This window comes from Melozone crissalis, unplaced genomic scaffold, assembly GCF_028551555.1.
Source record: "Melozone crissalis strain CALT ecotype California unplaced genomic scaffold, PUWL_Pcris_2 ptg000002l_1, whole genome shotgun sequence".
Classification (NCBI taxonomy): Eukaryota; Metazoa; Chordata; class Aves; order Passeriformes; family Passerellidae; genus Melozone; species Melozone crissalis.
Genome location: NW_026535780.1, coordinates 28856708 through 28884159, shown reverse-complemented (window position 1 = coordinate 28884159; position 27452 = coordinate 28856708). Strand labels below are relative to the sequence as shown.

Sequence of the window (27452 nt, the reverse complement as noted above, 5' to 3'; positions counted from 1 at the left end):
TCTGTAAGGAACAAAAATAGACATGCTGCCTACTGCTGGGTCTCAGAAATATCAGGACGCCCTTGGTAAGGGGGAAGTTTGCCCAGGTGACCTTGAGCTCAGCACAGTGCCTGTCGCCTGCTCCCCCTTCCAGGCACAGAGCAGGAGCCACTGCCAGAGGAGCTATCCTGCATCCCAGGGAGCGCTGCATTTTTTAGGGCACGAGTCAGGAGCGCTTGGGCGTCCTGAGGCCGGGAGGTGAGAGTGGGAACAGGGAGCCCACCCATGAGCCCGAGGGATTACAGCGCCTTTTCCTTCAAACGGCGAGACCCAGATACACAGAGAGCTCTGCCCGGCGACGCTCTCCCTTGGCTCTGGCCTTGCAGCGCGGCGGTAGCTGCCCCCTCGCGTTCGCCGCCGCCCAGCGCGGTACGGCCGAGCAGTGCCGACACTGGGGCCGGAGCGGGGCGCGCAGCCCCACACACCGGGCGGTGCCCACACCGGGGCCGGAGCGGGGCGCGCAGCCCCACACGCCGGGCGGGAGCGCCGCGCTGCCCGCTGCCGCGGAGGGGAGTCCCGGGAGGGCACGGCGGGCGCGGGGCGGAGCGGCCCATCCCGCCGCCGTGCCTGGGGAGGGTCCCCCGGACCGCCACCGCACCCGGGAGACGGTACCGCCCCTCGCAGGCTCCCGGGCAGTCGGGCACGGGTGCTCCCGCGGGAGCGGCGGACCCTCCGGGGCGGGTGGAGAGCCAGGGCCCCGCGGGGCTCGGACCGCCGGGCGGCGGGGCCGTCTCCCCCTCCGCGGCGGGAGCGGAGTGCGGCGGCCCGTGGAGGGGGCGGGGAGGATGACTTCATGCCGCCGGAGCGCCGTGAATTTAGGAGCAGCAGCTGCCGCCGCCGGCGGCGGGATGTGGGGGTGAAGTGACAGCGGGAGCTGCCGCCGGCTGAGGGAGGAACAGCGCTGGGCACCCGCCGAGCCCGGGGGCTCCGGGCCGCCACCAGCAGCCGCTGCGGGAGAGAAGGAGGGAGGGAGGAAGATGCGCTGAGCCGGTCGCTGAAAGGTGAGCGGGAGCTGCCGTGTGCGGGGGCGAGCGCTGCGGCGCTGCCCGGCCGGGGGAGCGCGGCGCTGCCGCTGCGAGCCCCCCGCTCCGGTTCTGCCGGCCGCCCTGGAGCGGTGCTGGGGCTAGTAGGTTCTTTCTCTTTCCCTGTCCTCTTTTCTGCCGCGGTTCCCTCCAAAAGCGGCAAGGCTGCGCTCTCTGAAGCGCCACAGTGGTGCGTTTTATCTTCCATGGCCAGGATGTGCGGTGCCTCGGTGCCAGCCCCGCTCGGGCTGCTCTCCGTGCCCGTGTCGGGGCACCCTGTCGGTGGCGTAGCCCAGGACGGTGGCGGGAGCGGCAGGGCTGCGACAGGTGCGGGAATGCGCCCCGCGCTGCCCCGGCGTTCCTCAAGGGACGGGGAAGACATCTTGGGGCAGAAGGGCTTCAGGGGAACAGAAGCAAAAAAAAGATGTCATTTCATGCACATTCCTGGCTTTGGAAGTCGCTTCACAGGAAACTAAAGAGTGTAGAAGTTGGGGAACCGGCTCTTACACCAAAATGGATTCTGTCGTCTTTTTCCAAGACCTGCGTGTTTTTTTCCGTTTATTCATTTGTATCTAGCCTAAGGTTCCCGACAAACAAAATAGCAAAATTCAAATGCATTTGTTTGTTAATGGAAGAATTAGTGAATTGCTGTTCTATCATATCACCTGTAGAAGCGGAAAAAAGAACGTATGCATATTGTAGCTTGGCTGTTAACATTGGACATTGTGGTGCGTAGATAGGTCTTAACATCAAATGAACGTTATTTTGGAATTGAGAAGGTAAAAAAATTTGCCTGACCTATTTCTGTGCCTGATACACTGGTAGTTTTTGTTGGGTTGTTTTGGTTTGGTTTTATTTTTTGTTGATTGGTTTGTTTTTAGTTTTTGTTTGTTCTGCTTTTAAAAAGAAAACTTGCCCTAAAGCCGATATAGCAATACAGGAGGTTGGCATGCAGAGATAGCTCATTAGAATAGGCACTATCTGCATATGCAACAGTTAATGGCTCTGGGTGGTTTGGAAATGGAAGAAATTACTGTGTCTCTGGGAAGTAAAGAGTTGGGAATTAATCTGTTCTGAATGAAAACAAAGCAGGATACTGGAAGCTGAAGGTTATTTTATTCAATGTCTATTTACCTGTATGTTCATCTTCGGGGATCCTGTTACCCAAGGGTTCACAGAAGCACAGGCGGTTGTGGTTGTGGTTGAAGCCTCTGGTCATGGTGCTAGAGTGACACAATTAATCCTTAGGGACGTAACAGGGAGTTGCTTTATTTGTTGTCATTGTTTCTGGGAAGATATGTAAATGCAGTCTGTACTGTTGCTGGGTATGCAGAAGGCAAATGACAGCTACAGAGACAGAAAATGTGTATAAAAAACCAATTGAGCTTTCACAAGGCTGAAACAAAGAGCGAGTGATGAACTGCAGAGTCAGAAATCAGTCCAACAGACAAATCTTTTCTCCAAAGCATGGTCATTAACTATGATCCTGTATAGGCTTTAAGTAAGTCGTGGCACATGCAATATATAGTAGGAAAAAAACCAACAAAGTTTTGTCAAACCTGTGTCGTTCATCGACCACACATTTATTTTGTCCCTGTAAAAACTTTGAAGCATTGGTTAGGACATTTCTTGCTTTTTCCTTTCTAGAATTAAGCATGGCTGACAGTTTCAGAGCTGCTGTGTTCTTCTCTAGTTGCATTTAGTTGGAAAAAGAAACCATGTAGCTGAGTTCAGATGCTTCACATATTAGCCCATCCAGTCTATATAAAGTCAGTTTCTTCACCGGAGTGAAGAAATCAAATAATGGCCCCCCAGGCAGTTGTTACAAGCTCGGTGTAGTATGACTGCTCACTAATGTTGGCACAATGTTATCACAGCAAATTTACCTCTTCATGCTTCCTGGCAAACCTAATTTCTCAAGACTCTCATTCTCAAAAAAATAACTTTATTTTTAAACAATATGGCAGCAGAGATGAAGCAGTGGTTGATCAAGAACCCTGCCGCAAACTTGAATTGCTTTTATCTTGTGTACTCTAAAGGCAGGTGGTGTAATGCGTGCGTGGCCATAGAAGAAAAAGTACATCTAATTATCAATGTGAGTATAGTTCAGTGGCATAACTGGTGTAAATCCACTGCCTACAGATTTCTTTCCCAGAACTCTTGCTCCTTCTGTTACTGTAACTTTCCATACTTCTGCCAGCTAAAGGAGAGCATCTTTATTGCGGTTGATCTGGGGCAGCAGCACCACTGGCTGGAAGAACAGCCTAGTTGGCCAGCTGGTTCGTGCCAGACAGACTGGGGAGCAGCTGAGATTTAGTTGTCTTTTTCCTCAGAGGTTCTGCTATTTTGGAATACTTCATCTGGGTTTGTTCTTCAGATATGTAAGAGCTTAATTATCTTTGAGGTTTCTAGGCTACTGTCAGCCTTTGAACCAGCAGGTTCATTTACCCAATTTTATTAGTGGGGACCAGATGGGTATGTTTGCAAAAGGCTTGTTTCCTTAGTAGAACAAACAGGAAAACCCAGTGACCTTGAATGCACTTGAAGTTGCAGAGGTTTGATTTCACTTCTGGTCCTTTCCAAGGGCTAAGATGAAACACTTCAGCTGAATATATTTTCTATTACTATGAGAATTTAAAACATGATGTTATTGAGTGCTGTTTGAACTAACTGAAATAGCCATGTCTCAGAACAAGCAGGTCATTTTTTACTTATGTTGTTACTAGGCTTTCAGTTGGATTATTTTTTCCAATTTAAGAATTCTATTTAAAAAGGCTTGAGCAGGGTAAAAGGGGACAGATATTACACAATGAACTTAAAACTTTAGCATGTGCAAACAATCAAGAGTAGTTCAACATACCATTTTTATTTTGAAGAAGAAATACATTCACACTTTCGAAATGCATGTCCTTCATGTGCAATAGCTCATGTTTCTGGGAGAGAAAAAAATTGATTTCTGAAAATAAATGCCAGGCACAAACTGAGACTTTGTCTCCTACTATGCAGATGGATTCCATGTTGGACTAACTGTCAATAGAGGATCTTAATGTGAGTGCCCACTAAACTGCAAAGGTAGCAATCATTAAAGAGAGCTGAGAGTTTTATCCATTTATAGTATATTAGTGGTGGCAGCAAACCAGGTATTGATAATCTTATTTTGAATTTCACACATTCAAGTAAGTCAGCACTTCACAACCTGGATAATGAGGCCCTGAGTTTAATATGAAATATGGAGATAGAAATGCAGAGTTCATGTATGCTTCCTGCAAATGAAAGCTGGTTGAAGCTTTTCCCTTGAAGGGAACTGCATGTAAACAGCAGCAAAAGCATGGATCTGTTTATATGTATTGCTTTCATGATGTGTCATTAAAGAGAGACTAGCTTCCAGAGACTCTTAATATTGCCTACTCTGAGAAAATTACTTTATTAAGACAACATTATAAAAGAGAGGATCAGATTGTACAAGAACTGTATGTTTCTAGTATATATCCCAGTCTCAAAAGATAATCATATCGGAAGAGAAAGTGACACAAAATGGACTCGCATGGGACAGTTGGTGCAAATCTCTCAGCCAAATGCCAGATCAAAACACTTCTTTTATTTTTCCTTTTATTCTTATGGTAGAACTAAAAAGATATGATAGTGGGTTTTGTCTTCCCTAAAATACTGAAGACATGCTGCATTTCTGAGCTGGTCATATTTCTGTGATTGTAAAGGGATTCCCGGGTATCTCTGCTCTTCTTCCCTGGTTGGACTAAGTATAAAACATGAACTATGAGGAAGAGCTGCAGTAGAAAAATTTCCATGTCAGCTGGGGTGTAGTTCTCTCTAGCAGAATTTAGTTTGTTTTCTAACCTTTATTAAAATGAATTTAAAAATTGACTGCATTGCTGTTCTTTGGCTTTACAGGACTCATGAGGAATTTAACCTGCCTTTATGGCAACTGCCTGGTCTCTGCACAGTTTTGTATCCCTTTCTGCACTAATGTCCCAATGGTTCATCAGATATTAGAGGCAAATAGATCTAATGCCAACATACAATCTTAGTTTCTCTTACTCTGACTGCTGCTTCTTTTTGTCACATTTTTGTTCTAGCAACTATTCCAAAAGATTCAAAGGTATATTGAAGTTATTTTGGCAGCTTTTAGCTAGTCTGTGAAATGTGCTGCAGCTTTAATGAGATCATATAGATCTTAATATATCCATATAATTATATGTATTATATAATATATATATTTGCTAACTATTCACTCATTTGCCTTCTACCTCCTACAGTATTTCCACTTACACATATGGTGAGCACATAACTTTGGTGAAACGATCTCACCACCTGTTGTTTTAAAATAGCACAGATGCTTATTAATGGTCCTTCCATGATGCTGTTTATAGTACATGTGAAACCTCACTTAAAATACTGTGGATCATGTTGGTAAAGGATATTATTACTTCAGCAGCAGCCTTAAATTGATTCATGTTCAGCATCTTGGCTTAACTTGTCGATCATTAGTAGGTAGGAGTGAGATAAACTCCACACAAGCGTCAAAATTGTGATGCTCATCAAGTGAGCTGTCATTGAATCCTTCACAAGGTGTTCTGTGGAAATGCCTGCTGCCTATTAGACAGCTAGTCAACCCCAAGAGCTACAAAAATCATGAGCACACAGATTATATACGCTTGTAAGTTTTGTGCTCAGCTGAAGTGAATTCCTTGGGGACAAGCTCAACAGCACTTTCACAGTTCAAAGCAAGGGAAAGCAAATAATTGCAAAACTCTAACCTTGACTAAGACTGTAGCCTAATATATATATCTTTTTGCCATAGAAAAGTAATTTCTAAACTCACTAAATTAAGTTTAGGTACGTAAATGTTCCATCAATTCCTGTGTTCTTTGTTCAATCTCATGAGTCACTTGGGTTCTCAGTTTTAATTTTAAACAATTTCTAGAGTTCTGCTTAATGTTTCTGATCTGCAGCTCTCTACATTTGTCTTGGATTTTGTTTTCTAACCCATTCAAAGCAGAAGGTAAAAATGTATTTCTCCTTCGAAAATGTCTATCTGCAGGTATACCAAGAAAATTTCTTGACGTTAAGGGTCAGTTTGCTGAGATGTAAATGTGAAAGTGCTGTCAGGCCAAACAGACTCGGCTACTTTCAACTTTCCCAAGGTGCCCACTTGAGGCACAGAAAGTTCTTGATATCTGTATGATGCTAGTGAATTCCAAGACAACACTATTATACACTGAAAAAAATATATAACAAAAAAAGAAATAAAAGAATGTTTCGTTCAAGTTTAGCAAAAACTCCTCATAACTAGTAGTATGAGTAGCTCTGGATTTTTTGTGATTACTTTTAATGAAATATGAAATATTTTTTTCCTGTGGTACATGACAGATGGCATTGATTGTCTGAGTTTAGTGTTGCTAATAAATTAAAGAAATAGTTGCTCACACTAGAACAGTGACTGTCAGATGCCAGTTCCAATTCTGTAGGATGGGCAAAAACCTCTTGTTGTTCAAGAAGAAAAAACTCTGTGGCGTATTACAATGTAGCTTGTAAGAATGTAGGTCTGTTGTTAAAATAAGATGGCTGGCAAGATTCCAGTAAAGAATTCTTGAGAAGTAATGACTAAATTAGGTGGAGTAATCATCTTTTGATACAGTCTCCCAGTGTTTGTTGCTCAGCATTGATTAGGAGTTCCGTGGGCACAAAGCAATGTTTGCGCTATTACGTTTAATTGCAGGAGACATCGTGTCCTTGCTGCATGTGTTTGGTTGATCTGATTTCTGTTCTCAGGCTCCACAGTATCCTTTGGCATGATTCAGAGCATGTGGAGTGTAAGGAAGAAAGTCTCTTTGTTTTCTCTCAAAATTTTTTGCCTAGTGGTTTAATTGGGCGCCTTTTTAAATGACATGCATGATGTGAGTAATGTTAAACAATTGCTTCCTTTTAAGTTTCTTACAAGTCAAGATTTTCTGTCACATTCTTTTTCCTCAAAAACAGAGTTATCTTACTGTATACACTCCTTCTGTAGATATGGACTCTATTTCATATTTGATTTATTCTTTGACACTGTTTTTATATCTTCTGAAAATTTATTTCTGACATGCAGGATTTAGAAACTCTATTTAATAGTGCAATAATTTCATATTTATGTCCCTTTTCTTTCCCATTTTTTTTACTATGCATATTTTTTTTCAGTTACTCATTATGTTTCAATTGGGCTGATTTCTTGTGTCCGTATGAGGTTCCTTTTCATTGTTGGATCGATACAACAATATGTTTGCATGACAATAAGGGACTGGTGCCATTAGTAGGAGACATAAAAGTTGATAGCTGGGTATCAAAAATGCATTTTAAATGTAGGAAAGAACAAACTGCAGTGTGTAACCTTACAGAGAAATTCAGTCATAAACCCTTCCTTTTTTTTGTGTTATTCTTGTTTTAAAATAGTTGGATGATGGCAGCTTTACTGGATTGGGCTAATGTTTTTGAGCTCAGGCATGGGAAGCAGAAAATAAGTGAATAGGATTTGTTAATGCATATGAGAATTGGAGCATGTGGAAATAATTCAGACTCTAAAAGGCAGGCATAATGTGAAACACTTTATATAAAAAACTCCAAAAACAAACCACACAAAACCAAAAATAGACTGCTGCATTTTAAGTAACTGTTATTTGTAAGGTCTCGTGGAGTCAAAGCGTGATAAGAGATGTGAATGGAGTCTGCATAAATATAGAAGCTGTATGACTTGAGAAAGAGACATAACTTATCAAAATGATTACAGCATGCCTGTAAAGCCTAAGGGAACTACAGCTTTTTATCAGTGAAATAAGCCCATTTTATCATATACTTGTTTATTTACAAGTTAATAATGTTTGCAAACACCAAAGCCTTTTCCAAGCAAAGTATTTGGCCTGAATAGGGAATTCTCTTAAGCAATTCTGAATAGCTTTAGGCTTTATAAAACACTTCCCCGCCCCCCCCTTTTTTCTATGTGATTATTTGCCTGCAGGGACTGCAGGTGGTGATTTATTGAATGGCAGCTATAATATTATATGACAGTAAGAATTACATTGATGCTAGTGACAATAGGCAAAAATAATGCCACCACTGCTACGAGTCCTTTTAAAGTCGAATTAGTCTGCTATATCTAATGTGGTACTACTTGACTGGGCCTGACTGGGGCATTGGCAATATTCTCTTCAGTTTTACAAAAGCAAAATCCCCTCTACATGGTGAAAAACAGGTGCAAAGCCTTCAGTCATCCCCAACTCGTGCACAAAGCATCTCCAGAACAGACAAAGTTTGAATGGGTATTTATAGAAGATGAACATGATAGCCTGCACCCAGAGGAACACATATACTGTATAAGAAATTTAAGCATGTAGTATCACTTCCTTGCTGATACTTTAGCATTCATTGCATGTTCATGTAACAGTAGGCTTTTAATATTAGCTAATAATGGGGAATGACTTCATTAGCATTTAAGGAAGGAATTGAAAGTGTTTTGCATAGTATAATTCATTAGCTAATTGTCACTCTTGAAGATACTTTTCAGCTGTACACTCTGCACACTTAGGGAATTGCTGTACAGACCAAAGAGCAAGAAGAAACGCACTTTTGTGATCCTCTTTTTCTCAGATACTGGAGAGATGTATTATTTATGTGGCCCTTTTAATCATGAAAGATCTCAAAATGCTTTTCAGCACTTCCATTTTCATTGACAATATTTGGAAACAAGGGATGAAAGCTGTTATTTAAACATTGTTTTCCCAGTTGTATAGCCGATACGGCTGCAGATCAGGGAGTTACTTATGCAAGTCTCCAGAAAAAGGTGCTGATTTCTGATGACTGCTGCAGCACGCTGACCCGTGCTGTTTCCTTCCAGGCAGAAAATTCTCTTTCCTTTCACTTGTGTGCCTCACAGAAGCAATTTTTGAAGACCATTCATCCGTTACAGACTGCTGCTCTGCTTGTTAAGCAGTGTTTCTAGTGGGATAACACACTATGCAAATATATTTTGTGTAAGTTTTCTAGGTCTTCCAAGTCGACTCTTTGCATTTCTGTTCCTCCATCTCCCTCTGGCTTTCTTGGTTTGGCTAAGGTAGGGACTGGTACTCGTTTTGCAAGTGTATTTTTCTACTTTTTTTTTTTTTTTGTGTAAAATTTTTGAGTTTAAAGTTCTATCCCTCTTGGTAGCACCATATTTCTTAACTACTGTCTTGAACATTTATTTGGAGACTAACAGTTTGCACACCTTAAATAAATGCATATGATTTCTAAAGTCAACTACAAGGCTGAATAGAAAGAAAACTTTACCAGTATTCTGAGGTCAAATAAATGCCTATATTCGTATGGTGGTTTGTTGCTTTAATTTCCTACTGCAGTGGGAGAATAAAGAACTGACAAAAATGTCCTAAGTTTCCTTTGCTTTCCTGACTGTGTAACCTGAGTGTTTTGTATATTTTGAGCTTAAGGCAGCACCTGAGCACTTCATTTTGGTGTCCAAGCATGTTTCTGGTGAGTGAACTCTTTTATGCAGCTCCTCTTGAGAGGAGCAGTTGCCTGTGTCTCTGTGCTTGGTAATGATTCATTACACTCTCAGCGCTGCTCTTCAGTGTCATCTTTCATAATTCTATTCTTGTATGAATTTTGGTGGCAAGTATGGAGTTTCTGAGTTTGGGTGATTTTTTTTGTTTTTTCTTTTTGTATGGCATGGCTGTCAGCAGGATCAGAGTGGCACTCTTTGTTCTGAGATAAACGATGTCTCTGAATTCTGCTGAGGACTAGGACAGTTTCATGACTGTTAAACTGTTGTCAGGGTTTTTTTGTGCATTTTTGACTTAGGTCAGCTTGTTCTTCTGAACAAGACAAAACTTGTTCTTGGAATTGTTGTGGGTTAGGTGCCGTTTCCCAGTAGGTGATTTGAATGTTGTTTAGAAAATAAATTCTCCTTTTAGAAGCCTCTTAGTTTACCTGTCTCTCCTTTGATGTGGCTGCTGTTGAAGCAGGCCAGATTTTTAGCTAATTTGTCTGGGTTTTCTCTGTTCAAATTGCTGAAATCAGTGGAAGCTTTCTATGCATCCTGCATCCTGTGATGCCTGTCTTTCAGCTAATGTCGTTTCTGCGACATTCTTCTTGAACATGTAATCATATCTGCCATTTGTTCTGTTGAAGAAATTTCACCTTCCCATCCCCCTTTCTGAAATATTCCTGCTCTGCTCATGGAGCAGTAATTTCAGTAAAATGTTCTACTTTATTTCTGTTTTTGAGCATATTTGAAAGCCTTGTTCAGGAAAGCATAAATATTTTGGAGTATCATGGTTTTCATAGTAACAGGTGTAGATACTTTCAGTAGATTTACTTTCTACATGTGGGGTTTTTTGTGAGTGATGTGAAAATCTAAGATGTCATAATTCAGCACCTTAAATTTCTGGATTACCCCTATGTAGTTACATTAATTTATAATGTAACTAACATTCTAATGTAACTAATAACTAATTTATAATGTAAGTAACTTTCTGATAACCATAGCCAAAATACTAGACTTTTATTTTGTCACCAACACTCCTCTGTTGTAAGAGATCCTTTTGTAAGTAAGGACATAGATATGGACAAGTTGGAAAATGGTTAATAGGAGTTAAACGTCAGCAGAAGAATGGGAGGGTGGATCTAGTGCATGCACTTCTGGATAAGGCAAAACCATAAGATCTAAAAACGTAATTGTGTGCACATGGTAACGTTGATGTGTCAGTTGTTTGTCCGGTGGCTTTTTCTCTCTTCTTCCAAATGAAGTGCCCTCCCTGTGGAACAATTGTGAGCCCAATGTGAGTGAAGGAGTAGTTCCTTTTATGAAGATTAGTAATAGCAAAATTTTTGTAACCCAAAGTAAAGGTAGCCATGATCTCTGCTCTGAACTTTTCCTCTCCTTTTTTTCTTTTCTGCTTGTATGTGTATTTGGGTATTAGTTAGGTGTTTTTATCTTGCAGTTTGGGCATAAACACCTCTTGTAAGCTAAGGAACAAAGGTTTCTGTGGGTTTTCTTACAGGTTTCTACTATTCTCTCCGACTAGCCAGCTCACTGAAAGCCAAAATCTTATATTTGGCTTGAAGGCTGTTTATATTGAACCCAGGTGATGTATCACTAAAGGGAAAAGTATTCAGAGAAGCATGAAAAGATTCAGTAGGATTAAATAGCAAAGTGTAAGGGTTTAATCCATGCAGGAGCAGCCTTTGAAAGCTAAAAGCAAGCTAAAGAAAGAGGCATTAATTGTGGGAAGTTAATGTAAAATGGGAATCAGAGAAGATGATTTTTCGAATCCTTTCAGCTACTGAAAGCATTGAATCAAGGTCTTAGGTTTACAAGTGATCAAGTACAGAGATAGAAAAGAAGCCTATTAGGGACAAAGTAAATTTGTTGAAGTGGATGTTACATACCTGCTCACCATCAGCTAAGTGAAAAAGAGTCTCTTCTGTCCTACCCTTGAGGATGGTTTTACACACATTTGCCCAGAATTGTTGGTTATTTAAGGTGGCATGAATGACATCTGAGGGTGAGCCAGCCTTGAAGTCGGTATCCATGTGGTTCTATAAATAAAGAAGGTTGCATGCAAGGCCTTGATGAATGTTGGCTTGTCTGAAAGGGCTAACTCTCACCAGTTTAATTCAAGTTTTGTTCCTTCAAATGCTTGATTGTTCAAAACCTAGCCAAAGCAGAACACCTGCTACTTTCTTTTTGTATTTCTCCTTCCCTATTTACTGATTGCTTCCAGAGCTTCGTGTCAGACTTGATGAAAACATAATTCTTGTTTTGTAGTTATTTGCTTGATTTCACTTGGGAAATCTGCACACAACTATATCTGACAATAACCAGTTACTCCTGAAGGATCTTTTATTGTCCTCTGAAAATCCTTTTGTCTCTGAACACCAGAGGAACAAGCAAAGACTGGAATAAGCTCTAAAGTGCCAACTGAGTGCCTCACCACGTGCACCTGGGTAATGCCCAGCGCACTTACTTGGACTCTGCTCATGTGTATGTCCTTTCCATGGAAACTGGAATCAGGGTGCAAAGAATGGGAATGCCTAGGTCTCATCCTGACATTTAATCATGACAAATCTGCAAAGTCATTGTAAAACATGTGACTTTGTTGTTTGGTCTCACTGACTGTCACGCCTTACTGCTTTTTCGACAGGCGGACTTTTTTTCTTTGCAATTTCTTATAATTTTTAAAATTAAAAAAAAAAACAGTCTGCTACTTGCACTGAGTAATACTTCAAACCTTTCATTTGCTGGAGCAGATCTAGTAGGATCTATCAGAAAGTGTGGTTTAGCCCTAGTTTTCTGGTGAAAATACCTGTTTTGGCAAGTAGTTTCTCTTTCCACAGTTGCTTGGAAGAGGATGTACTTGATGCTTTTCCATTTATCTGAAGCTGAATAAAAAGTGTATATTTACAGTTACAAGACTTATCTCAACATGCAAACTTTCTGCCAGGTGTTTTTAGGGAGCTAAAATGTCTTTTTGAAAAGACACTTTTTTCACCTAATAACTGAAATAATTTTGCCTCCTTCCTCAAGCTTCTTGGGAGAAGACATAGGCAAAAGAGTTTTTGTATTCAAAGGAGATTTTACTACAAGCCTTTTATGACATCCATTTATTTCTATGGAACTTTGGTGGTATTCTTCTCATCTTCAGATGGCATCTGTGACCAATTTTCTAGTCTTTTTCTCCTACTATGTGTATATAAGCTACCAAAAAGAGTGGAATTTGTTTGTCCCACATTGTTGGATAAACTTGCTTTAAAAGTCCAACAGTGTCATTCAAATTTCAGTTGAACTTTTCACCATTCCTTCTTCCATGCTTATGTACTCTTCACTTAAATTTTTTTTGGAATAGCAAGGAAATTACAGAAGTCAAAAGAAAGCTAATCTAAGATCTTCTACAAAAAAAGGTGAATATAATGACTTATTTACCAAGGTTTGTTGGTCTGATAAATCCCTGGCAAAACAGTAGAAAAAGCAAAGCTGTAAGTGTAAAGTATATTGAGAGACAGGATTATAATTAATGCAAATCACTTATGGTTAATGAAAAAAAAGATCCTGTCGAAGAGACCCTGACATGCTGGCTTTGCATATTTTGGAGATTACAAGAAATACACTATTAAGCCTATGTTACTCAATGAAAACAGAAATTGATGTTATTTCCCCTAGGCCAGGCAAACACAGTGGTCGTTTCAGCACTGTTCAGCATTCAAATGTGTTCAGTTCATACCTATGAATTACCCACTGCAGCTGTTTTTGTACCTAGCTGTCCTATATGCTATATGTGTGATAACTTCCCAAAAAGTTCTTCATAGTGCTGTTTAGATTAGCACTGGCCCAGAGTATAAGCAGCTCCTTCTGTGTCCGCTGTAAAAAGGTTCCTAAAAGATGGAGTGAGAGTCTTGCCTCCTCAGAAAATACCAATGACTATCTATTTGAAGGCAAATGCCTGCTTTTCCCTTCTTTGCTCTGTCTCTGCAATAGTTTGCAATATTTGTGAGTGTTCCCTTTCTTTTCTGTCTCTTCCCTGACTACCACCCCCTCCTTCACCTGCCCTGCCAAGAAATAAAGCAAGAGGGAAGTTTTTCCTACAGCAGAGAGTAGAAGCAGGATTCAGAAGTGCTCAAAAGAGCTGCGAATATCTGGAGAGCTGCATGATGTCACATACAGCTTCTGTTTTGTACCAGTTGGAAAGAATCGTCTTCCTACTGGTAACTTACCTTGACACAAATCTTTCTTTTGAAATAAAACTCTGAAACCAAAGAAATGCATACCAAGTTTACTTGTTCAAAAGTGTTGTTACTCAGAATACATAAGTATAGCAAATTTCTCAACAGTATCTTAAAAATACCTATCCCTAAGGCTCGCTAAGAATGTTTGTTAGGAGAATTCAAAGGCAGCCCAAAGCAGATTAAGAGTTCTGCCAGACCATCTAAAAGACCTGCATGACTAGTGCAATGTTGTCTGTTTACATGTAATGCACCTGTGTTCCTGTTTATTGCAAACTTATATATTATTAAATCCACTAAAATGGTCCCTTTCTTGCTGTAAAACTGTCAAACTATTGAAACACTGAAACTGGACATCTCCGTTTCTTTCCATACGACTCATCACTTTGTTTGCCTCAGTAAATATTTTGCACCTCATTAATTTCTTGTCATTATTTTGTGTATCTTGGTTCTTTCTAGTTTGTTTGTACTGGACAATAAGAACTTTGTTTTATTTGTCTTTTTGCATTTTAAACTTTGGTACAGGCTGTTCTCCATTACAGCTCTTTGTTCCATCTACAACAGGATAAGATTCTTCCAAACTTCAGCATGTTGCCTAAAATCAAGGGAGTGGTTTAATGTCCCACTATCTTTGCTACTCCTCTTGTAGGAGATATAATGAAATCCTGACTGCTGTGGAAACAGAAGACTGCCAGCTCTGCCTTATGCATATTTTCTAGTAGCACGAAGAGAACCTTTTGTGTCTGTTGCAGTCAGAGCATGCTGAGTGGGTCTTTCAAATCAGTTGTTTGTTAAAATTGGCATATGAAACACAACATGAAGAAATGCAAAGAAGAAGCTCACCAATTATGATGAAAAAGAACTTTCAAGGAGTCTCTGAGAAGCAGCTTAAAAAAAAAAACACAAAAAAACCAAAAGAAACCACTAAAAAAATACCCAAACACCAAACAAAAAGTCCCCAAGCTCTCCCAATTTAGAATAAATGTATTTTGCAGTGCTGTGTCCCGAACACCAAATGAGAATTGCTTTTGCAGAATCCTTTGTTTTCAGCCTCTAGCAGTTTGAGATAACTCTGTGTTTGTATCCCTCCCCCTTCTTGTTTTCTCTCTAAGAACAAATATGGAGGTCATCTCTGGGCTCAATCCATATGTCTGAGTGATTGTTTTGTACTATTAGATACTGCTTTTTCTCCTAGCTTCCTTCACAAATTCCTAGTTTGAAAACAAAGGCTTGGGAAGTTCATAATTGCAATGTATTGATGAGGAAACCTCTCTACAAAACTGCATAATTAAGTCATTTTTTCCAGATGCTGTTAATAGATACAATTTCTTACCTTTTTTTTTTATTTTACTACTTCAAAAATTCTTTTAAAAAGAAAATCTTATTTCAGTGTCTGCCCAAAGGCTCACTTTGTGGGCCAGTTTATAAAAGAGATCATTGTTCTGCCTCTTGTACTATGCTACTGTGCTTGTAGGTATAGTACATATGTAAGACTTTATTAGATAGAATAGTATATGTATTAAAAGAAAAATGCATAACTGCCTTTAAGCTATCATCAAGCTGAAGGCCAGAGAATGTGTGTTCTTGCAAGTTTAGGAGTTAAGTATGCAAATCCTCATCTTCTCTTGAGAAATTACATATTTTTGACTGTATTGGTAGAATCTGATGAGAATTCAGCCAGTGAAAATTCTCCAGTAAAGTTAATTAAGGCTGGTATCCTGAGAACACTTCGCATTAATTTTGTATCAGATTATACTTCTACTTTCTGCAACCTTAATTAATCAAATTTTAATGGTTACTCAATCTATTGCACAGTTTGGGGCTTAAAAATATCCAGGGGTATGTTCCTAATTGAATACTGTTATGTGGGAGGGGAGGGATAGGTAGGTCTTGGTCCCCTTTTCTAAAGAGGAAATAGATGAAAAGGACAGCTGGTCCTTCAGGACAAGAAATGGCAGCAGAGGAGAGGGAGCAAAGTAATTAACAGGTCTTTCTCCACATGAGAAGGTGGCCTTTACTGTGCCTAATTACACAGACAGTAATTTAAAACACGCTGTCTTGTCTCGCAGTTGGATCTTTCAGAGCCTGGCTGATGCAGGCAGCCTCCTGGAGTCTCAGGTCTGTAAGCAGAAACCCAGGTAGTCTTTGCATGAGACCACAAGCTGAGAGGACAGGTTTCTTGTGTAGTTAGAACTCTCATCCTTTGTGGATTAATGTTGTAGTTTAATCCTCTGTAGATTAATGGGCTGTAATGTTACCGTTTTGCATTGTACCAGGATTCAAAGGCATATCAACTTCAGTGTAAAGCTGGGCTCCAGTAAGCAGAAAGCTAAAATCTGATTTTACAAATACCATGCAGTTGTGTGATTACAGAGAAAATACTTAGTCACTTGTACTGCATGTTAGGAACAAGCAAGTCTGTAGCAGGCTGTACTAATGTGAGAGAATTGTCTTGCCAAGACACAGTTGTGTGTCTTGGTTGAGGGCTATATTTCGCCCATGACATGGTGATAACTTTTTTAACTCACTAATCATGGATTGACCAATGTTCCTGTACCCTTCACTTCTCCAGTGCTTTTAATGAGACTGGACTCTTGAGCCAAGAAAATATATGAGAACTACATACAGCCTTCAGAAAACTGAATTCAAGACTCTAATCTTTCCTATTTTATTTAGAAACAGTAAGTATCTAGAACTGCTGACCAGACTCTTTGTTTTTGCATACTTTTGTATTTGTGTCACCTAAGATCTGGTAACGAGGACTTTCTGATCTTGAACTTGCTAAGAGGCACCAGTGTGCCATCATAGTCATTTGGACACTGCTACAGCAGGGATATATTGACATGCCTACTCAAGGGTAATACAGGCTACAGAAAACAGGAGGCTGGAGCACGTGGTCTACAAGCAGGGACTGTGGGAACTGGGTTGTCCAGCATGAAAAGGACACTACAAGATGTAACAGCACTACTCAAGGAGGCATTGTGGAGATGTTATAGACTTTTCTTGGAGCTCTGTAACAAAAGGATAAGTCACAATGGCCACAACTTGCAATAAGAAATTCCAGATGCCTGGAAGGAAAATCTTTCACTTAGCAAATGGCTTAGCATGGGTACAGCTTGGCATAATGCCTGGGGACCCTCCAGCCTTGGAGATACTTGAAATTCTTCTGAGTCCCTGAGCAGCCTGACTGTTAGCTTACCTAACCTCAAGTGGTTGTTGGACTTGATGGCCTCCAGGTATCCCTTCCAAAGTTTTTCTGTGATTCAGAGTGGTGGTTTACTAGGTGTGTCCATACAGACCTATCAGTCCTGAGTCAGGGTTCAAGTTTAACTCAAAAACCTGTGTGGAGGTGGCGAGGAAGTGAATGAATGTCACTGCTTATCTTCCACATAATAGCTTCATTCTGTAGAACGACAAGACTTGTAATCCAGACTGTTCTCGGTCTCGAGGAACCCGTGGACAGAGCCTTCAGTATAAAAGGTATGTTGAAATTGCTTTATCAGTTACAAGCACAATTGTTTTCCTTCTGGTCCTGTGCCTTTTTGCAGATGAGGATGCCTAACTCTGTAGTCTTGTGATTTGTGTGCTGAAGACCAGGAGACCTCCACTTCTGGATCATGCTCCTCAAATTAAGTGCATTGATTTTAACGATCTCTGGTGTAAAATACATGAGCAGTTCTGGAAATCCTTTTAGTTTTTGTTGTTATGCTTAAGACAAGTTTTTCCATCACACAATGCTTATTTCACAGGAGTAAACTGATCAAGGATCGTGCAAGAGACAGAGCTTCAGTTACACCTGAGAGTATCTAAATTCAGCAGAGCAATGCTCAAGTGCTGAGATGAAATGAGTCTCAAACTCCCACATGTAGAAGAGAGTGGTGGCAAGCTGCTTTTTGCCTGAACCTGCAAGACATGACCACAGTCTTTTTGTGAAGAGATGATTCCTGTTTTCCATATGAAGTTCTTACTAAGACAATGAGATACGAACATAATAAGCAATTCCACATTTAGGTATTAATGACTTTGTCATTGTTTAATGTACCTTACTCTGGTGCAGAAAAACACAGATATGTGACAACAGGCCTTGCAAACTAAATTTATCCTTCTATAAAATCCACCCACGTAGAAGATATTCAAGAAAAGCTCCATCACATGCTGAAATCTGTGAAACATAAAAGAACCCTGGGAAGTAAATTAATTTAAATTAATAACAGTATATTGTTCATATTGAACTGGGAGGGAATGACACCAGAAACCACATAAATCCATTAAAGAGCTTGGAATTTCAAGACTGTTTGGGGTTTTTCTTGTGTTTTGGTTTTTGGTTTGTTTTTTAAATTTTTAATTGTGAATATTGTCAACATTATTCTAGGAGACCCTGTAGCTTTTTGTTCTGAATTGCATTCACTTTAAACAACTGCCAAACTCTTTCTGTACAGATCTGTTAAGGAAAGCTAGTAAGAAATATTCATTCTGGATAGAGAAAACACTTTTTTCCCAATTCACGGGGAAAAAAAAGTGTATTTGGTAGTAATTTTGCTAGTGGCATTATATGAAGTAAAGCACTTTGTATAAAGCACAGGGTTTTTTTTATTTATGCATGCTGCACTATTATAGTTTATGCTTTGTTTTTTCCTATTTGTAATTCTTGCTTTTTTATAACAAAACTATCATTGGATTTTATCTTCTAAATTCTGTCCTAACCTATTAGGTGAGAACCATGATCAGCACAATGTTTTCCAGTCTTCTTCAAAGCAAATAGAAATACCCTTGTGACATAGCATGTTTCTGGCTCAGTTTGTTTTAAGAAAAAATACATTCAGCCTTATAATGGCATAATGAGAGTAATTTTCTTAATGAAGCATATGATCTGACTTGAAGTACTTATTCTTCTAGAGGTACCTCATGACAATTTGTTTCTAAGAACCTTCTTACCTAGTATCAGGCATGGTTCTATCTCTGGACCTCCTCTGCTCTATTGCTGTTGTTGTAGAGTGCCCAAGATTAGTAGGAAGAATGCAGAGAAAAGATCATGATATGAAACTGAGCAGAGAAAAATTACCTGAGTCTCATATGGTTTTGCTTTAAAAGAGCTGCTTGCTACTTGTGGAACATCTAAAAGACATGATGCTGTGTTGCTTCATTAAAACTTCATACAGTAACATTAGAGCTCAGTGGAATATTTGATTACCTGCTTAATAATCAGACTAAACCAGTTTGCCTTTGCTGGCAGTGTAATCATAATCTCTATTTAATCAAATTACAGGTGGTGGTTTGTTTTGTTTAGCTTCTCTGGGGTTATTTTTTCTTCAACTTGTCATTTAACCAGAAAGTTAACTGGTTAAAATTGTTCCAACTAAACTTCATTGGGTAAGAAGCATTTCTTTGGTCTTGGATGTGATGAGTGGAAGAGGTGTGCTTGTGTTTCTTGGAATTATAGAAAGTTGTTTTGACTTTTAACGATAAACACCCCTCCCTTCTTTCTCCTTATATTCTTAGAGCTAATATGGTGAATGCCTTTTCCTGTTCTGCTGTTTTTACTGGGGCTGGCATAGCACTTAATTTATTCCTGTCTTCATATTACTCTTTTGAATGTAAGACTCGGAGAATCTGTGCATGTTTACAGTCCAGTTGTATCTTTTTTAAGAAAAGGAAAAAAAAATCCTTCATTATTTCTTTTTTGTGGGGAAATTTTGATTAAGTTTGATATTACTTTCTGTTGACCCCATTAACTTTTGAAGTTCCTTAAATGGCATCCTGAAGTAGGCCAAACAAGGGGAAAATTTATGTAAAATAGCTTTAATGAGCCCAAGAATCATCATGTTATGTAGTGTGATAGATGTGGAGTTTCAGGCAATAACCAAATTTGACTTTACAGATAAGTTTACTTCATTTGGCATACAAGTCAAATGGCTAAAAGATTTGCAGCGATTCCCAAAACACATCTTGTCACACATACATCATTTCTGTCTGGTTACAAATATGTTAATCCTGTAATGACATCATGAAAAATAGCTCTGTGGAAAGGAGGGGACACATGTCAAGACATGTGGATTCAGCTACACAGGAATGTAGCGCCCAGAGTTTGTGAGTCTTCATCCAAAGGTTATCCCTGGGGAAATAGTTTTCTATTGCAGTTAGCCTTCCAGATTCTTGATTTTTTTTTTCCTTTCAGTGCTTTGCATGTTTAAATTTTTATATTTCATAATTCTCAAGATAAATGGTTTTATATCATTTAGTTGTTTTTAATATTTGAGTGCTAACGTTTGAATAACCCTAACAGGGGGCTGAGCAAGATAAGTGGCAAAATACAAAAGGAAGAAAATATTGCTCTGTTCTGAAACTCGTAATTAAAGATATTCCCCACAAAGGATGAACAAGCAAATTATTAAGGGGAGGTAGAAGCATTTTGTGCAGAAAGATTTAAAAGACTTTGAGGCTGAGCATGGTATAGTTAAGATGTGTCTTACCAGAATGTTATTTCATTCAGATTACTGAAAAGCTTTTCTGAACTGAAGATACATTGCCTTTCCATTTTTATCTTGGCTCTGAATTCATTGGAGTCTGATGAAAACAAATATGGAATGTTATCTGCTGTGCAAATATCAGTGCTATTTGTTTGAAAATACTGGCAGTGTTTCTCCTGGATCATGAGGAGGCTGTAGGTAAAAGGTATGTAGTAGCAATGGAAAATTTTGTTAAAGGGGAAGGTAGAAAAGATGCTTCTTGGTGGTTGAGATAGCAAATTTCAAATGTATTGCACTAAAAGTTAAAATTTGCTTACCTAAAGGATGTCTGTGGAGTACATGTTCAGTGAAGCTTTTAATCCAGGTGTAAATAGGCAGGTTAGAATATGTGGCCATTAATTGGTTAGGAGTAGAAAAAAAAAGGTTTTTGCCTTCTCTCTTCTGCCCCCCTGTATTTCTTCCCTTAATGTTTTTTACAGTCTGGATGAACTTCTGACTGAGCTGAAATCTAAGTGGGATAGTTTTTCATCAACGTTTGGTCTTGAAATTTGCATTTTATCTTCAAATTTCATGGGTGGTGTCCTACATTTCAATGTTACATTAAGTCAAAGTTTCAGAAGTGATAAAAGGGCTTGCATTTGGTAGTTTATTTCACTACTTAACCCTAAATACTTTATAAAGGTTAGTTCATACAAATTTCGGAAGCATAAGGTTCTTTGTAGTATCCCATGTTGGCCACCTGAAACTGAGAATATGAGTCTCTGTATACTCTAATTACTCATGCAAACTTGGCATATGGGCAAGTATTGTCTTTTTACCTATTGTTGTTTTGGAATGTTTACTTTATGAACAAGCTAATCAATGCTTAGAGTAGACCCAAAACCAAACATGTTGCCTCTTGCAGTGTGTTTGCATTCTTGGCACTTCTGACTCTTCTGAGAAGCATTAGTTCAATTGAATAATATGGTGTGATCTTGAAAAAAAACTTGTAATTTAGTTTCTGTAGTGAATGCTTTCTTGGAAGTAGCTGTTGAGTTTGAAAAGCTGGTATATACTCCTCTCTTACCTTTCTTGGTACAGAAACCTTAAAATGTCAAAGTTAATTTTGTATTAATATTATTTAAAATAACAGAAAAGATTCATTGTGCTCTCTCAAGTAAAACAGGGCTACAGTCTTGGGGAAAAAACACATCGATGCTGGTGCTATAAAAGTCCCAGCTACAGTGATCATGAGCACTGAGGTTTTCTTGGTCTGCAATGGTAGAAGTTGGTGAGTAGATAATAGTGCCTTAGTGACTATCTCTCATGGTGTTAATGTGCTCATCCACATAGCCTGTGCTTGGAAAGAGGCTGCCTCCCATCAGCTGTGATACACCAGGGTGAGGTCCTCACATCGTTGTGATTTCTAAGTCTTAAGTGAAGGAAAGTGACAGGAGGGCAGTCTCAGCAGTTAGTGGAGTTTAAGGAAGACACTGGAAAGCACAGTAATGGTCATTTATAGCCAATGATCATTTATAGCCATTGAGTATCTTTTGACAGATAGGAATTTTGTGGTTGGGTAGGTGTTGGCAGTGAGGTGCCTTAGGGGCAGCCTCTGTGGGGAAAGGGCTGTCCCATGCTGGACACAGATCAAGTCTGCTCCATGGACTTACTGCAGGATGCAGCTGAGCCCCTCAGCCATGACAATGGTATCTCTGGAAAAACATATTTAAGCAAGGGAATTAAAAAAACCTAAACACACAGGTAGAGGAGAAATAAAGATAGTGAGACACAGCACTGGGAATACAAAGGTTGCAGGAAAAGGAAGAAGTGGATGTGTTGCTCCTAGCCCCTGGAGGAGACCACAGTGGAGTAGGTATAGAAATAGGTATTTGTCTGCCAGTGTGTGCCACATCAGAGCTCCAGCCCACACTGGAGCCTGTGGGAACAGCTCATGGGAAGGACCATGCTGGAGCAGGGGAAGAGTTTGGGGAGGAAGGAGCAGCAGGACCATCAACTGTTAGGGAGTGATGTAACTGCACATTCCATTCCTGTCCCCTTGGGCTGCTGCTGGGTGTAGGGAAGGGAAGAGCAGTCAGAAAGTACAGAAGTAAAGCTGAGCCTTGGCACAGGGAGGTGAGGGCGGGTAGGGGACTGATGTGGAGGGAAGGTGTTGGTTTAACTTGTCTTTGCTTCTCACTATCCAAACTGTTTTAATTGGCAGTAAGTTAGTTTTCCCCAGGTCAAGTCTGTTTTGCTAGTTCTCATAATTACTACAATATCTCCCTGTTTTTATCTCAACCCACTGGTTCTTTACTCTTTCATCTTACCATCATCTCCCTTGTCCCCCTGTTGAGGTGGAATGAGAGAGCAGGGTGAACATCAGCCAAGGTCAGCCCACAAGTGGTTCTTTAAAGCTAATTATTTCACAAATAAATAGACAAAGGTTTGGGATGTAAGGCAGTTCTCTTACAGTTTATGGGAAATCTACTAAGCTTACAGACTCTACTACATTATATGTCTAGATGAAAGTAGTTATGCAGATGGAGGGAATATTTAATGATGCCCATCTCAGCAGGTATACATACATATATTTATATGGGTAGATAAAGTGATATTCAAAGCTCTCTAACCCTGAACACTCAAACTGTTGCATAGGAACATTACTGGTTTCTACCAGTTTTCTCTGGTGCTATGGTCCTTCATGTTTTTATAGGTATAAAGGTGGATAGTTGTGCTTGGGATGGGATAGAGTCTTACAGATAGCTGTCAGCATCTCAAGATTTTTGCCAGGAAGATTGACAACTATAAAATAAATAAAAATCAAGTAAGTCTTATCTCTGTCAGGAAATACTTCAAGTTGATTTTCTATCTGCTCAGTCTGAGAGTCCATTTGGGTTTGTTTTCATGCACTTTTTTACTGTGCTCTGCCCATATGTCTTTTCATTGTCTCCCAATTACTTAATTATTTTATTCTCTTTATTGCTAAAGTTTAGCTTTTACTCAAACAAGACACTTCCTTAGTGACTATGAGATGTGGATTTCATTGCCTCAGATTTTGAGCAACATTTTTTATATTTTTACCTTCTTTCTCTGAATTTATACCTGCAGCTTGCATTTTATGGGGAATATGGTATCCAGGAATTCACATCTGTGGGTGCTTCTTGCTCTTGAAGGGTTTTTCCCTGTGCCAGGATTTAAAAATTGGAAGTCTTAAAAAGTATTCTGCCCACATATGCATTCTGACTGTAAGCAGACAGCTGGTACTTCCTTTCATTATCCACCAGCAGGTAGTAAAAAGGAGGAAATCTGCAATTTGCATGGCCCTGAAGCTCAAGTAAGCTGTTCAAATACAGATGGATTTGTGTCGTCTGACAACATGAATTCCTCTCAGGAATTTTGTAAGGGGTTCTGTAAGTTCTCCTGTTTCTGCTTATACCTGTGTGTTTATGCTCATAACCAGAAAACATGCCTTACACTTTATCATATTTTATTGACTTTATGCATATGGCAGGAACTGTATGTTCAGATTCTTCTTAGGCTTTTCAAAGATTTCTTAGTGGACAGCAACTTCAATGAAAGGCAAAGTTGCACGGCAGAATTAAGAACTTGAGCTGCAGGAAATATGTGTTTGGTTGGATAACTTTTCTTGGCATGAATATAAAATGTCTACTGTATGTGGTTTTAAATAGGCCATCTTTTAAAGTTATTGAGCAATTTGTTAGAGTTGGCTGAAATCGATGAGCTGTGTGAGAGTCCAGAAAATTCTACTTTGTTTATATGCTTCCATCACTGGCTTGTAAATTGCCCAGATTGGCATTTTCTTTTTGTAGATGAAGAACTGGGACATTAGATGAATATGAGTTCAGTATTTGAGCTTTAATTTCACTTGAAATTGGGGCAAAGAGAAATATTTGACCATCAGGTTCAAAGCTGTAACAGTGATTCTAAGCAGCTGTGGTTTGCAGAACTTGTATGTTCCTCGATTGTGGCTGGGTAATGTGTTTGTGAGGGTACCTGGGTTTGCATCTAGAAATGCATCTTAAATCTGAGTGTCATGAACAGATTATGTAATGCAACACAGTTTTTAATTAAATATTAGTCTGTGCAAGCCAATTTTTTTTTTTTTTTTTAGTTTCCAGCTAGTTCCAGCATATGGAAACCTATCAGAAAAGTACTCTATAGTGCACAGTTTTCAATACAAAGGTGTTGTATCCTAGGTGACAAAGGATTATTTAGCAAGGGACTTAGTTTCACTTTTTTCCTGTTTGTTTAATGAAATTCTTGTTTTAACCTGGGCATTGCAAAAGAGGTTGCTACAGTTCCTGTGTTCAAGCCTTTTGTGACAAATATAAGGGATTTTTTTTTTTCCTAGGTTAGAAATTATTTGACCTTTCTTTGAAATGCCCATAAATACTGCAAAGTATAAAATGCAAGCTGCCCATAATAACAACAGATTTCACCATTATAGAGTCTTTATTAATGCTTTCTTCTCCCCCACCTGATTCTGGGTCATTTTTGAGGTTTCAAATTGGTTATTTGCCACAAAGGAGATTCTTCCAAGCGTTGCTGCTCTTCAGGTCTTGGTATCTTATCTTTTAAAACAGTATCGTTACAGATTTGAGTCTGAGCTGTACTACTTATGTGGTTTTAAAGAACAGAGACTTGAAGTCTGGGAGTGTCCCACTCACTGAACCTTGCTGACTCATATTCTTGGATAGCTTGGCTATTATGCATGTATGTGGTTATGCATATGAATATGGAAAATTACCCCTTTACGCCACCTCCTGCATTTGGTTTTGAGAAACCGTCCACTCTGTTTAAGAAAAATCATCTTTAAGACTTAGGATCTTGCAAACAGTATGAAATTGCTGCTCTCTTCCCCCTCTTCCTTTAAAAGGCTGCAGGTAGACTTGCCTCTGCAGGGACCTTAATTTAAACCTTGCTCTTATTTTCTCTGGCTCTGACAAACATCTTTCTCTTTATCACAATTCTGGACTGACACGCTGCTCTCTGTAGATGCAACTGCTGCTGAACATGCTAAGGTGAACAAGAGAGAAAAAAGAATAAGAGGTAAAATATTTCCTTTCATTAAAATATTCTGTGCTGTCAGACCTCCTTGCTTTGATCCCTCAGCCTGTAGTATTGTAAGACGTTTGGCCCTCTGGAATTCATCAATGCTGTTTTTAAGAGACTTGTATTTATATTGCTCTATATTTTTTACAGAAATTAATTAACTTTAGATTCTCAATTATGCCAGCTATAAGAAAACAACATATTTCTCCACTCATGAAGCAGGAGCACTAGAAGGTTGTAACAAGAAAAATGCTTTTGAAGGCTGGAAAGATTGAAGGTTTCATGGGACAGTTTCTCAGGGGCTGCTTGAAGATACCTCAAAAAGCAAATGCAGATCCAATTTTTGGCAACCATAATGTGATTTTAAAAATTTGGAGCCTTGTCCTAAAGAATTCTGACATCAACTTATTTGACAATAAATTGCAATAAAGAGTATTTGCATATGTGTTCATTCTGTTGAGATTATTAACTTTATAGTAGACTCTGTATAAAAATGGTTCATTTTTCCTGAGTGGTGGGTGACATACTCTAGAGAACTTTTTTTTCCTTTGAATGAAATAAAATAAAACAAAGAACAATTAAGATTTTTTTTTCCTCTGATAAATATATGGCTCTCATACACAGGAATAACATCGGGCAAAAATATAGGGATATTTTTGATATTTACCTCCCTGTGAAAATGCAGCAGATATGTCCAGAATTTTGCAAGCAATAATATTCTTTGTTTTAATCTTAAGTATCTACCACTACTTCCCAGCTGACCACTATCTAACATTGTGGTAATATCAGTGGTCCATTATAAAGAATCTGTAAAGTATTCCTGCTGGAAACAAGTCTAAAAAAAGCACATTTGAGACAATTATTTCAGGAAGCCCTAAGTAGGCTATGCTGTTGCATAGCAACAGAGCCAGGCAGTCCTTAGTCTCTAAAGTAGTCAGTGTACACATGGGAACAGAATGCAAAAATGATGGAAACCTTGAAAAATGTAAGGCTGAGAATAGGAGAAACCAAAGTAAAATGATATACAATATAACATGTGAATCTATTTTGTGAGGTACAATATATTGAACTGCTTTTAAGTTAAAAAAACTGAAATGCTGTTAGCCAAATTGTTCGCCTTTTTTTTTTTTTTTTGCAGCTTCTAGATAGTAATTAAAAGGCAGAATGTCTGATGGCTGAGAAAACTAATTCAAATGTAAAGTAGGTTTTAAATGCCTTCCACAGGACAAAAAAAAAAAGGATGTGAAAGGCAGTTTGTTATTAACAAATCAAAAAGCTGACCAGATAAACCAGGAATGTGAATGATGTCTTTGTGCCACAATACATTAATCAGTATTTTATAAATTGCCTTTTCCATCTATTTTTTTTTCTCTTCCAGGCATTGAAAATATACTTTAGATGTCTCGTGTTCACAGGTCTTCAGGCTAGCCCAGTGGTATTTATTTTTGCAAATACTGAAAAATGTGATGTCATTGAGTATATTTTTGGAAACTCCAACTTTGCACGTGAGATGTGAGATCTTCACAGAAGCAAATTATCCTATAGCAGTTTTTTTTTTTTTTTTGAGAGATAATTGATTTTATTAAAAGCAAATAGGAACCAATATTTAATGTTTAGAAATACATGGTTATGGTTGATCTTGCTATCAAAAAGGGCAAATCCTTTCCTTTCAGTACAGTGTTTGCCACTGCCCAAAAAGAAACAGTAATAAGCTGAAGCTTTTCTGTTCTGGATGCTGCAATACATGCTTTCTTGATGAGTCATGACTGCATGATTTTAAAAGGTAATCACATGCAAACAGTTGAGCTATTTCACCAGAAATTACTGAAAAGATATGTAATACAACAAATGTTGCTTCTGTTTAGTAGCCTACATTACCCTAAAGATTTGAGGAAAAGTGCCTTGGAGGGGGGACAGCTGTTTGTTTTAATAATAAGGAAGAGTTAAAGGACAGCTTGACTGTAGAGCATTTAGCTTGAATATTTGATGGCCGGACTACACATTGTACTAAAAGATTGAAGAATCCTAGCAAATAGATGTGGAAGGAACCTTATGAAAATGCTGGAGCATCCTCCTGTTATAAATGCTAAGTTATAAATGCTGT

General features: G+C 39.1%; 1 protein-coding gene across 2 annotated transcripts in view; it reads left to right on the top strand.

Moving 5' to 3' along the window:
* Positions 1-764: 764 nt before the first annotated feature.
* PKIA (cAMP-dependent protein kinase inhibitor alpha) overlaps positions 765-27452 on the top strand; it is a 41755-nt gene continuing 15067 nt past the window's right edge. Inside the window, exon 1 of one of the 2 annotated variants that reach the window (XM_054277718.1) lies at positions 765-1040. The gene's annotated coding sequence lies outside the window, so the exon portion shown is untranslated. Of the gene's footprint in view, positions 1041-25182; positions 25346-27452 lie in introns of those variants that run through there. The other variant, XM_054277796.1, reaches the window with a different exon arrangement.